At 40.4% G+C, this 13135-nt stretch overlaps 1 protein-coding gene across 3 annotated transcripts in view; it reads left to right on the top strand.

Annotated features, from left to right (window-relative positions):
• EPHA4 (EPH receptor A4) overlaps positions 1 to 13135 on the top strand; it is a 360887-nt gene that overhangs the window by 76739 nt on the left and 271013 nt on the right. The window lies entirely within an intron of this gene.

The following is a 13135-nucleotide window of genomic DNA, read 5'->3' on the forward strand; positions in this document are numbered from 1 at the left end:
AAACCATGTTATCGTCAATGCAAACTGTATTCATAATGTAAGGATTTTCTTCACACATCCTAGGGCTTCAGGGGCCCCAGCCAGCCCCGGTGCACAGGTACTGCTAATGTGCCACCCAGAGTTCTGCGTTTGCTAATGAACTATGCATTTTCCTAGTGCTGTTGGTACCAGTAGTGCATCTTTCCACTAAGAGGAAAGTATTGTACCTTTGCTGTGCTTTTAAAAGAAAATAAAATGGGCTTAAATCCACCAGAAGTAGGGCAAGTGGGATGCTTTCATACAAGACACCAACTTTGTAATTGGTTACGAGTGGTATCTGTCCTGTTTCTTTTTTTTCTTCAAGAATTTTTAATAGGCTTACACACAAGCTGATTGAAACATAAGGCCCTTCAAAATGAATGGAGTACGTTTTAGTAGCACATCAGTGTGTGAGGAAATCTTGGCTCACACTGGGCTTGGTGGACATTTAGTTTTCTTAGTTTGTGGGGAATGTAACCATCTTGAACTGCTTTCAGCTTCTATTTCTGGGTGAGTTTTGTTTTTTTTTTATATTTGTTTTATTTTAATGCTAGGCCTCTTCTGTTGGAAAAATAGGGAACATACTTTTTGAAAGTAAGATGTTAAAAAAATGCTGAAAAAAGGGGAAAGGGGATTTATTTTTTCTCTGGTATGCTTTTAATTTCTGTGACAATTAAAATTTAAAAGTCTCTTATTAATATCTATTCCCTGCTCTAAACTGCTAATTTTTCTGATTCTTTTTTTTCTTTTAAATGTTGCTTCCCCTCTGCGAGGACTTGGCCCTTAGCATTTGTCTTGTGTCCTAGGCTTGTTTCAAAGGCCAAATAAGCCTCTTTTTCCCCACTTGCAATCCCTTTGGTGAAAAATATAGGATAAAAGCCTCCTTGCTTGCAGTTTGGTACTGGCTAATATCTGTATGAGTGCTCCTTCCCAGGAAAAGCCTGCTGCAGAGTGATTGAAAAATGCCACCTTCACTGTCTGTCCTTTTCTATTCCAGCAGCTGTGGGGGGTGGGACAGATCTGTGATTTCTTTCCCCTGTCCCTGCAGTGCTACTGAGGTGCTTTCTGACCTAAAGTTAGACTGTGCGTATTTTGGTTGCCCATCCTCTTTTTTAAGTGTCTCCCAAGCACTTCCTTGTGTGTGAGGCTAATGCCGAGCAGGAGGGCCTGGAAACAGGACAGATGAGGAGAAAATTATCCAGTCTTCTCACAGGCAAGACATGCAAGTGGGGAACTGGGATGAGCTCTTGCTAGAGGAGGTGAGGAGCCCAGGGCAGAGGGACTAAGGAGTTCTCTGATTTATGATGTGCCATAGGAATCTTTGACAGAGCTATAAGGATTACTTGGGGTATCATTGATCCCTTCTTGTTACCACTGTCAAGGCTGAAGAGGTTTTTGGGAGTCATGTATGTTTCTTGAATATAAACGCTTGGAAAGTCAAAAGGGCACGGATATGCCCCTTATGCTGCCATGGATATTGTGTTTGACAGAAATGCCATGGATTAGATTGGAGGAATGTGCTCATGGCAACGGAGCCCAAAACCTAATCACTGATAACTACAGAAGGGATGGATCTCTGGGTCCTTCCTCTTCATTCTTTCTTTCTTTTTTTTTTTCCTCCTTTTTTTTTTTTTGGATGGTGGGGTTTGTATGTTTTACAAGGTGGAAATAAATAACGACAGCTACTTAACTGTCTGTCATCTCATAAGAGATTGGAAACTCTTGAGAGACAGGCTTTGAAAAAATATTTATTCCTTGTGGCACAACCATGATTTTTAGTTTATTCTTTGCATTTAAATCTTCCTTTATCCGCTAATAACCTCTACTCCCATAAAAAGAACCAATATATGCATTTTGGCATATATATACATTGGTGTGTATTATTATTCCTTTATTTTAGCATACATAATAATTACTGAATAAGGTAGGAAAATCATCCTTTTTAAAATGACATCTATTTTCCTTCCATTCTCCCTGGATAACCCAGTGCATAGCATTTAAACAAAACCTATAAATAAACATTTTTCTCCAATAGTCACACAGGAGTTTGTACTCAATATTGCTGAAAAGTCTCTTATCTATCCATGTGACAGATGCTGTTGAACCAGGACATACAGCCATTCTGAAAGGCACAAAATGCCTACCTGAGCCTACAAATCTTCACTGAAAATAATTGATTGTTAAAGAGGATCAGATCTGCATATACGTGATAATAGAGCTAGATTTCTCATACTCAGGTTAAGATCTGTGCAATTTCAAACTTTAGAAGTCTGGCTACAAGTGCATAACCTAGATTTTTCAAACTTGATGAAAAAATATGAAGTTACTTAACTTTGCAAGTCCCAACCCCCCCCCAAATTATCGAATGTTACTAATAAGTTCTGTAATAAGGCTGCATTTGCATTTTCTCAGCAGTATGGCAGACTATAACATGCAAATTGTTTGTTGTGTCTGAATTCTGTGATTCAGTCTCATACGTATAAGGAATGTATTCCCTACTGTCAGAGGGCCACTCTGGTGACTGCTAATGTGTACAGCATACATTTTTGCTATGTTAGTAACATTGGAAGTTCTCTATGTTTTCTATCCACAAAGTCTTCTGGCCTTGAAGTCTATAGTGGATTACTAAAAGGTATCTCTGTATAAAATAACAAGAAAATAATTTAAGACAATATCAATGAAACCACCAGAAACCTGGAACAGCTTGAATTCATAAACCTCTCTGTATTGTTCATTTCAATTTTCTGTCGCTCACTTAATAATTGCCAGAAAGCCTTCATCCTGATTAGAAGATCCCATTTTTAATTTCTTTTGGCTTTTCCAATGACATCTAGATAAAATGCCTAGATTAACTACAGAGTCATAGACTTATCTTAAAAAATCACATGCGTTGATCTCAATCTGCTGTAGACATTTGTCTATTGAAAAATAACCAAAACTGCAGTCTGCTTCTGTGGTTGTTGTAGGTAATAGGCTATTTGGACTGTCAGATTTTTCGCTACCTATTCTCTTTCAGCACTCCCGAGCAGCTCATTACAGGCTGGGAACTTCTCAACAGTCACAGGGAGCAAAATGCTTTAGCTAGATGGTTAGTCACTTTCAAAAATATATACAAAGTATTTATCGTACAAGAAGGCTTCAAAATCTAATACATATACATATACCTGGTGTTTGCTTCTGTTTTGCTGTTGTGGTTCCACAAGCAACACTTTGCAGGGTTCACATGTAGTTTAAATCTTTGCTTAATGCATTTATATTGCCTCAGAATTGATAACTGAATAGGCTCATAATCCTATGTGCCTGTGGATAGCTAAGGCACTGCAGCATTCTGACATGCACTGTTTATTATTCAGCTACTCAGGCAATGTCATGAAAAATCATAATAAAACTAGGAAGACACATCACATTTGACCTTTGCTGAATAATTTAATAAAGCTAGCTCGATACACAAATATGAAAGAGCAGTTGCTGATAAGAGAAGAACTATTGCTTCCTTGTCTGAGAATTGGAAACAGTTGAGAAGCTTTATTAACTATTCGGTGTCTTCATCTTCAGCAAAGTTTATCCCTTAGGCCGTAACCAAATGTTAAGCTACTTGTTTCTGACCATACTCTTCTCCTTTCAGTGCTCACACAGGTATTTTGCTTGTGGTGTACACAATTATGTTCTCAATTTTTCTTATATATCTGTACAATTATCCACGATTTTTTCTCACAGACTCCATTTTATTAACACAACTATTTTTCTCCCCAGATATATGTACATTTATTCATAATGATCCGAAGCGCATACACTATAAAGATTTAGCTTTTTAAGGAAGGTTGTTACAGGTACTCTGTACACTTAACCCATAATACTTTATAATTCGGCAATTCAGGGAAAGACAAAGTATTTTAGAGCCCACTTTTATGTAGGAGTCCCTACAGTCAGCACTGGAATAGCTTACAAAGTGTACATATCTCCAGAGGTTTTCAAAATGCTGTTTTAGACTCACTGCAAAAGGCAAAGGGCTCTTTGGGCCTGGTGGAGATCATCCATTTCCTGCACCTTTCCAACTACAGAGGTTTGTCAGGGTCTTGCCCCTTTGCTGAGTCCATTACTCAGCGTTCGATGGAACTTGTTCCCCATTGTCTCCATCTGAAGTCTGCGTGTGGTGTCATGGTTGCCCCCCCTTGCGTCCCTTTCCCCTGCGGCTCCAGCAACCTTGAGGTCTTGTGCTCCACTTCAGGGACGCCTGAATTGAAAACGGGACAATGACTATGTCTTTAAAAGTAAGATAGAATTCAGCTTCTCTTTTAGACCTCACAGGTTTCTAATCATGGTTTAGCGTAGCCATGGTGGGCCTAGGGCAGGGATGGTGGGGGAACACTGTGGGGCACCCATCCTGTGGGAAGCAGCCAAGACAGGACACCCATCAGCTGTGAAGGCAGGCAGTCCTGAGCAGAGCAAACAGCCACTGCTGGAGAGAGTTCCTGTCTCACTGGGGCAGGATGATCAAAGGGGTGAGCAGACATGAGGACAGCGCTTGGCCAGGAGAAGCAGTGGGACGAGGCCCTATGGTACGTGGGGGCTGATGGGTCAGCCATCTTGTCGCTCCGATGCTGGGGCGTCTGACTGCCATGTGCAATGGAAACAGCACGGTATTCCCTGTGGGTGGGGAGGGGAGGCAGCAGGAACTGTGCTGGGAATCCACTGAGAAACCTAAGGGGTGGTTTATCCTGAAGATGAAGCCCACATACAGTTTTCTACATGGGTGCTACTGTCCCAGGGAAGGTGCATGGTCACCGGGGAGGAAAGAAGCTGCTGTGGTCTCTCAGTGCTTCTAGAAGTGTGTTTTCCTTGAGCGTGTGGGTCTGTGAGAGGTGGCTGAGGGAAGCAGCCAGGGCAGAGATGTTCCTGCCCATGGCAGAGGTGGGTGCCTTTGGACAGAGCCCAGTCTGCCCTTTGGCAATGGATGGGAACAGCCTGTGCCATTTCTGGACTCTGCTCCCGGCACATGAGGCACTGCGTGAAATTAGATCCCGCTCCCTTTGCAGGTGCCACTGTGGGACGTGGAGGAGCTACGTTAGGTCCCTGGTGATCTGTGTGCGAGCAGCAACATGGTGTGGCTGGGATCAGGGTCACTAGTGACTGACTTCTGGGAATTTGCTGGATAACAGCACGTGAGGTTCAAAACAGACCATTCCTGTGAGCCTTTGCTTTGGGCTGGCTTTGTTTTCAGCATTTTGTTGGCTCCTATCTCAATTCAGACACACATGCTGGTGCTGAGAGCCCAATGGAGTCTCAAGCATGAAGTCTCTGTCAGCTCTGCTGGTGGCCAGGTCCTCCCAGGCCAGATGGCTGTCCTCAGTGATGGTGGCAGGGTGCAGGACTAGCCTGCTCCATCTCAGTGAGAGCTGGGCACACCAAAAACAGCCCCTCAGCCTCAGTAAAAATAGTTTGGGTAAAAATTACCCTACAGATCTTGGTAAATCACGTATGGGGTTTAGGTGCTCATCAAGCTTGTGGCAGAAATCTCTGCCTGCCTCCTTTTGTCATCCTTATCCCTAAAAGGCTAAATAAATACCATGTGTTTAAAAGACCTGGAAGGAAGCTGTTTCTCCACTCACCAAAAAGTTGCTTGGCTATTACGTCCTAAAAATTTAAAGGAAAGCAAAAACTGAGCAAGTGTGGATAGTGTCGTAATCTCTCTTGCGAAAAAGCAACTCAGAAGAGTTAACCTTTTTATCCTTAAAAAACCTACAAAAATGAATACCCACAGTAAATAAGGAACTTTATCTATGCCCTGTGCACCAAGGCAATTTCCTTTGATTTTTAGTGGCGTTTTTAGGTGGTTTTGGACCTGGAGATAGAAAAGATGAGTGAACAAGGCAATTTTGACCTGTGAAACTGCAGTTCTGCTGCTTCTATTCTGATTCTGCTCAAGTTCATCAGGAAAGATTAACTTTGGCAGCTTATTCAGTGACTAAATCTTGATATTTTTGTGGCTTAATTCATAACATAACTGTAAGCTATTGCCCTGTGTTTATATTTCCCATCCATTTCTCACATTTCCAAAGCATACTGATATGTGATCATGGCAATTTAGCTACCATAATTGGCATTTTTCTAGAGCCAAAAGGAAACAAATTCCTTATCCTCCATACTTCTTTAATTTCTGAAAAACAACAAGTAACATGGTTAATCCTCTTTTTGATCTTTCCCCCCCCCCCTTTGAGATTTTCTTATGGTCTTTTCCTTTTAATCTTTTACTTTCTTTTTAATCTTCACTCATTGTCCCCCCACATTTGAAGAATTTCATGTACTTACATCTCTAAAAAGAATTGGACCACTTTATGGAAATAGCTCTTTAGGATCCTGTTCAAAGCACCATTATATACTTTTAGCTGTTTGGGGGAAGGGGAAAAAAAGGAGAGAAAAAGCAGCTTTAAAGAAGTGTTTGTTTATGTAGCCCAACAGAGCATTGATCTGTTCAACTAGATGCAGAAACAGTGCACAGAAACACCCTAAACCACAATAAAGACAGATTACATTAGAGGAACAGAAAGCTGAGTGAGCATCTCCCTTTAATTTGCTTTAATTGGGGTTGGGTCTTATCTAACTCCTGATGCTGGTGTGTTAGGACACAAGCATTTCAGGAAGTGTAAAGCAGGGCAGTATAGGTGAGCTCTATGGGTTGTTATCAAGCAGTTCTCTCCCAGCTCCTTGGAAGCAGAAGGGAATAAGCTATGCTATGGCTGGAAGGCATAAAGCTTCCTAAGGCTGATCAGAGTACAGCTGAGACCCCACCACTTACTCAGAAACATGCCTGGAAGCCCATTTTAGCCATTTGAGTTGGAAGGCAGAAGAGATTGCTATGGTATGTGCATTCCTTCTTTTGTAGTTTTTTTGTACAAGTAGTTTTGTACAAGTAGTTTTTTTGCAAAGCCTTTAAATCTTTCCTACAGTGGGCAGTGTTCAGGCTACAAGTCTTCCTTTGTGCATCATCTTTTCTCAGGTGATGTGACTAGTCATGGGGAAACCTGTGAAATGTAGTATCAATTATGTTAAAGGTGGTTTATTCTGGTCTAGAGTATCCGCTACTATAGGGGCACCTCAATACCTTATGGCATGTCTAGAAAGGAAGATGTAGAGCTGAGTTTATTTTGCCTGGATTCTGAGTTTGCAAGCTACTTGTAGGAAGAAGCCCATGTATTGATAAGTGTGGCTCAGTGTTAACACAGTAATTTAACTTCCAGGCTTAGGTTGATGGATCTGACTGTCTGAAAGATGGGAAAAGTACAAGTCTTTGTGTGCCTTTCATTAAGAAGCATTAAAAAACTTCTAAGATGTGTGAGGCTGTCAGTTCACTGCATAGCATAATGTGAATTAAACCACTTGGAGAAATAATTACTATACACCTCAAGAAGCAGGGTACAGCAGATCTGCATTGAGGCATGCTGTAGTATAGGCACAGCACTACTCACTTCATGGTGTATCTAAAACTGTTGCTGTGAATTCACTGCTGTGGTTTTTGTCACTTCTCTGTTCAGTTGTGGTGGTGTCCTACACCCCCGTTTAAAATACATTTTGCTAATACCAAAAAGCCCCAGAAACTTGGCCATCAAAGGTCATGTGTTTCTCAAGCGGGCAAAAAATCTACAGGGATTAGCACGTGTCCAATTTAATTTATGTAGAATTGCATGCTCCTTTTACTGAAGCAAATTCTTTAAAAAACAAACAAACACTAAGAGTTTACAGAGTTCTGGAAAAGTTGCAAAACCTAAATGAAAATTCTCTTCCAGTTACATGAATATAAATTGGGCATAATTCTCCTGAAGATTTTATACTGGTTTAATGAATGTATTTTATTTGTAGTTAAACTGATGGTAAAGCTCCTCAGAACAAGGTTATGTCCCATATCTGTTATCCTTTACGGGTAAGAATAGGTGAAAGAGATCCCTCCCATAACTTGCCCCCAGTCAAGCACAGGATTTGGCATTGCTCTTTATGGGAATTTTTCATCTTTTTTTTTTTTTCTGTTTTGAAAGGCTGATTTAAAAACAAATAGTTAAAATGTGAAGCTGAACATTTCTTCTAGAAGTTGCATATTCTAAAGGTACTTATACCATAGTCTGCTGCTCATATAAAATTACAGACTTCACTTTCATCTTTCTTTTTACAAGAAACCCTTAATGACAAATGCAGGCTGTTTAGTGATACCGATATACTGCAATCTTAGCATGTGAATTAGTCATCATACAATCAGTTCAGGGGGTCAGGCCTAAAGAAACAGTGCAGAGTTGGCAAAGTGCTAGTTGGGTGATGTGCTCTCCACTTCAAAGTCATGGTGCTTACTCCCTAGAATTCAGATCACAGAAAGAAACAGCTGGCATTGTCGTTTGTGGCAGTAAGGACTCTTTTTTTTTTTTTTTTTTTTGTAGGAAGATAAGGTTTCACTACTTTGTAAAACAACAATTTACTTTAGAGTGACCTAGCCTGTAAAACACAATAGGAAGCAGGAATCCACAGAGCACTGCTCTGCTATTATTGTGCAAGTAGACATGACCTGTGACAAAACACACTGGAGAGGACTTAACCCCCTTGCTCCTTGTCTGAAAATATTCAGTGTAGTCCACTTGTTGGTGGCAGTCAAGGGTTTCATTTTCCAGAACTACTGTATCAAGAGTTCTTTTCATTTTGGATATTACTTTATTGCATATTTTCAGTGCTGTACATGTTTGCGGCATCACACAGCTACACACCACCAGTCCTAATACTTACACAGACACTTAAAAAACCCATTCAACTTCTCATTTAAGCTCTGAGGCTGTCATACTTGATTTGAAATTCAAATTTTCATTTTAAAGTTATAGCTAGCTACTGACTGAAATGCCATATCAGTATCCACCAACCCTTTCTTATCTTGAATGCTGGTTTGCACTACAGGCAGTGTATTTTGGTGGCCTTTCTCTAGGGACTGTGTAGAAAGGCATCAGATTCTGGAACATCCTCTTGCAAAGCCTGCCAGCAGTGATGCTGAAAGAAAGCACCTGAGAATGGCATTTAGAGTTGCTTAGAAAATGTGTGAGATTGTTTGAATGTTTCAACTCTGAGATGGACTTAAGCACCTTCCTCCAGGGGTGTGATATTTTTAACTTTTTTTCTTCCTTTTCTTTCTTTTTCTTCTCCTGCCCTTGCACCCCTATTGTATTGCAATGTTGTTTTTAAAATCCTCTCTCTTGGTGGCCTGAATGGATTTGTTCCCCAAATATAGGGGAAGAAATCTCACATTTAAAACTGCCTGGTAGATGTATGTTTCAGGGGTTTGTTATTGCTCCATTATTGTTATTATTAATAGACATCACTTCACAGGCAAGGCAGGCTTATCAGCCGAATTCCTCATTATCAAATGACTGAGACCCAATAAGTACTTAACAGCATTCCTTACCAAAAGAGGAAATGATTACAGGCCAGATCCAACTCCTGTTAAAGCTTGTGGATAGACTCCTACTTCAGTGAAGCATTGCTTGGGGCCTCTAGATGCTCGCTCCCTTCTGTGTTTTCTGACATGCTTTTTACTTCCCCAACATGAACCAAACAGCTTTAGCTTCTCTCATCTCGCAATGTGTTCTGCAACTTCTGGAAAGGAACCTGGACACAAGGAAAAATGCTACAGAACAAAAAGAGCCACAATACAAACCATATGACAATGCCTATTTCTTCATCCTCTTTGTCATGTTGTTTTACTCTTTCTTGGCATTAACTGTCTTTTTTGGTTATGTACGCTCGAAGAAAGCTATTTCAAAGCAAGATCCTTACCAGGAGTTCATCGCGGATAGGAATCGAAATAAGAAGTGGAATATGACCCGGCCGGTGGTGGTGAAATTTGACTTTGAAGAGGAAAGTATTCTTTGAACTCCTTAAACCAAAAAATACTCCACAAAATGCACCGGAAGGTCTCTGCTGCCTACATCTCAAGTGAAGATCTACATATTTATCTTGTTCGGCTGTCCCTTTCACAATAAATCAAAGCATTGCTTAAAATAGGTAATGGAATAAGAAGTTTCTTTTTTTTCTTGTAATCCATTTGTTGCTGTAATGTAACTTTTTACAAGATTTCTCCGATATTTAGAACTTTACAGCGCCAGTGAAAAGTGGCATTTTTAGCTTCCACTTCCAGCTTGGTGGAAGAAGAACAGCAATACATCTTATGTTGAGACTCTTAATGTATTTAACACAGAGGACTAGTTTGGGTATGCGCATACCCGGTCCAGGGGAATGCTGCTGCTTCTGAGTTGCTCAGACCTGGAAACTGATGCGTAGTATCCCTGGAAAGTGCCTCCCTCAAACAGCAGAACACATTTTACTACGCCTAGGCCAGCGAACATTCTTTAACATGTAAATGTAGAAAAGCTTCTCTTGTGTTCCCTCCCCTCAAAAATGAATTTCACATGCTATGGCAAAAGATTCAGAAAAACATCTGCAAAATGTAATTTAAATGCACCTAATGGAAAAGCAGGTTATGTGTTCAGTCAATTTGGAGTCCTTGCCTTTTCCGTCTCTTACAAGTATTTATTCTTTGCCAGTTTCTCATTGAAACGTATGTTTCAGTCCTAGTGAATGGTAGCTGTAGCCAATCACAAATCTAGCAGAGCAGAGCTTCTCTGTATCTGCAATAAATATTTGCTGAAGTGTTGCACAAGCTTCATTCAGAGTTGTATTGAATACACAAGATTGCAGTTTGTTTTATTTTCTCATGCTTAATAAAATCAGTATTAAGGAAAACATTAGTTCTGACATAGAACATTGCTGTGCTTAATATAAAAAAGCAGTGCTTATTGCTTTGTGATAACATGCGTGTGATATGACACTGCTTTGTGATAGCACACATGTATTGTCTTCTGAGGCTTTGTTTTCTGTAAGGTCTCTCAATTTCTGGCCTTTCTTTGTTATAGAACTACTTAGATACATTGTATGTGCCTGCAGTACAGATCCAGTGCTGCTCAGAGAGCTGAGCACAGTAATCTTTTTCAGGTGGTGGGTAGGCTCATGTTTTTCCTTAATATGTGTATGAAAAAAAAGGAAAGCAAATAATTTTATTAATGTGTTAACTTTTTCTGCTGTTGGAATTATAACGTTCAGGACTTGATTTATTTCTAAAGTGCACAGTGTCCATGATTATATGTTGACTACTTTAGGGATCTGTAGATTTTTAATTCTTTCAATATTTAGAAAAAAGGTTTTATGAATGCAGCCTGGGATGAGTGATCAGATGTTCCTGTTTCCTGATGGGATATGTTAAGTGTTTCTGGTGTGTGTGCAAGCAGGAAGGTTGATACTATGCATAACCCTCTTCTCATAAAACTAAAATTTGTTTTCCACTTCCCAACATGCATGTTGCAAGGAATAGGCATGTTGGCTCAGATCATAGTGCTCTGTCTCTGATAACTGTGCCAAAGGAAGATAATAAGAATAAGGTGATACTTTCTCAGTTGTACTTGCCCAGCCTCCACAGATTTGCTGGTTGGGGACCATCTGAGCTGGAGGCCACTCCCTTTGTCTAAATGTGGGGGTGGGATATGTGCAGAATACTGATGTGGAAGTATATGAACGTAAGCATTTTAACAGGCCAGAAAATGTTCACAGATGTATTTTTGCTAGATTCATCCAACTCCAATTTAATGGTTTTGACTATAGAAACAAGGCCAGCGTTGCAGTTCTTGCACAAATCAGTGTTTTGTCTATATTATACGTGTCTTGGCTGCTTCATCTCGAAAGTTTGGGGTGAAAAAATGAAAGTTCAAGTCTTCTGTGTTCACATCATGTTCCTGACTTGGGATTGCATGAAATGAAAGTCACTCTCAGCTGGGTGACTTGCAACTGCTTGGAGTCAGAAAGACTCTTTTGAATGCGAAGTTCTGGATGTCTGTCCTCTGAAAGGCTAAATGTGGATTTGCTCTCCTGACAGAAGATCCTAGCTATTTTTATCCTGTAGTTGGTGCTTTTGATTCCTTGCAGTGTATGCTATGTCATCTTAAAAATTAAAGTTCAACTTTTTTAAAACTTCATTCAAACCCATGTCCTTTATTTCTGTAAGCTGTTTCTGCTTTTGACTTACCAGGCAATTATCAGATCAGCTGAAATCCCTTTAACATTCTTTAGCGATGTGCTGCTATTGTTTAGTGTTCAGGCTTTTTGGAAACATTCACAACTCATTTAACAACAAGACCACAAGCTCTTCAAACAATTTTGCACAGTGTACGCCTGTGTGTGCGTGCATGTGTGTCTGTGCCAACAAGACCATGCTTTTTCCTATCCTATCTTCATACAGCAGTAAAAATGTCTCTTTGTAAATGTTAGCCACAGGGCATTTGGTGACATTATTAGCCTTTCTTCTTCTGTGTGTGAAAGCCTATTTGTCCCTCCCCAGGAGATCTTATTAGTAACAAATGAGAGGGGACACTTGGATACTACAGCACCATTGGCATACCCTCAGCCATGACAATATTTCTGTAACTTCAGTGCAGCTAGGTTGATCTGCCCCTCCTGATAGCTAAATCGCTGAACTCACTAGAGTTAGAAAAGTTTTAGGTTTGGAGCTGTGGCATAAATCCTACCTGCAGCCTTGGGTAGTTGAATGCCTGGAGGGCAAGCAAGACCTCTGACGCGTTGTTGTGTAGAGAGAATGGGGAGCAAAAGATACATCTTTATCTCTTGGCAGATAGAAATGTGGCAAGGCACTGTAATTTTTTGTTTCTCCCATAGTGTTATATGTTGGCTGCCCACACTGGAAGTGGAAGGGAGTGAGAGTGGAGAGGTTATAGCTAAATGGCATACATATTGTGATGTGAAATTGCTGAGGCAGCTGACGCACTGCTTATAAGAATTGTCTACCTCATTTTCTTTCTTCTGTGTGTGAAACTAGTATCTCTACAGTGCTTCCAGAGCTCACAGAAGCCTGTGATCTATAATCTTGTCAGTCTCCTTTACAGCCACTTAAGGTTTTCTGCATGTGGGATGTGAAATGGGAATAGGAGAGCCAAAATAACCCCATTCATGGTGATCTGTGGGCTGTGAAGTATGACTTACACCTCTGAGATGCTCAGACTGCTTCAGACTAAGCATTGGAGAGAGG

Source organism: Pezoporus flaviventris, unplaced genomic scaffold (assembly GCF_033815535.1).
Source record: "Pezoporus flaviventris isolate CSIRO_AGI_PZ_B2104156 unplaced genomic scaffold, CSIRO_AGI_Pfla_v1 ptg000013l, whole genome shotgun sequence".
Classification (NCBI taxonomy): Eukaryota; Metazoa; Chordata; class Aves; order Psittaciformes; family Psittacidae; genus Pezoporus; species Pezoporus flaviventris.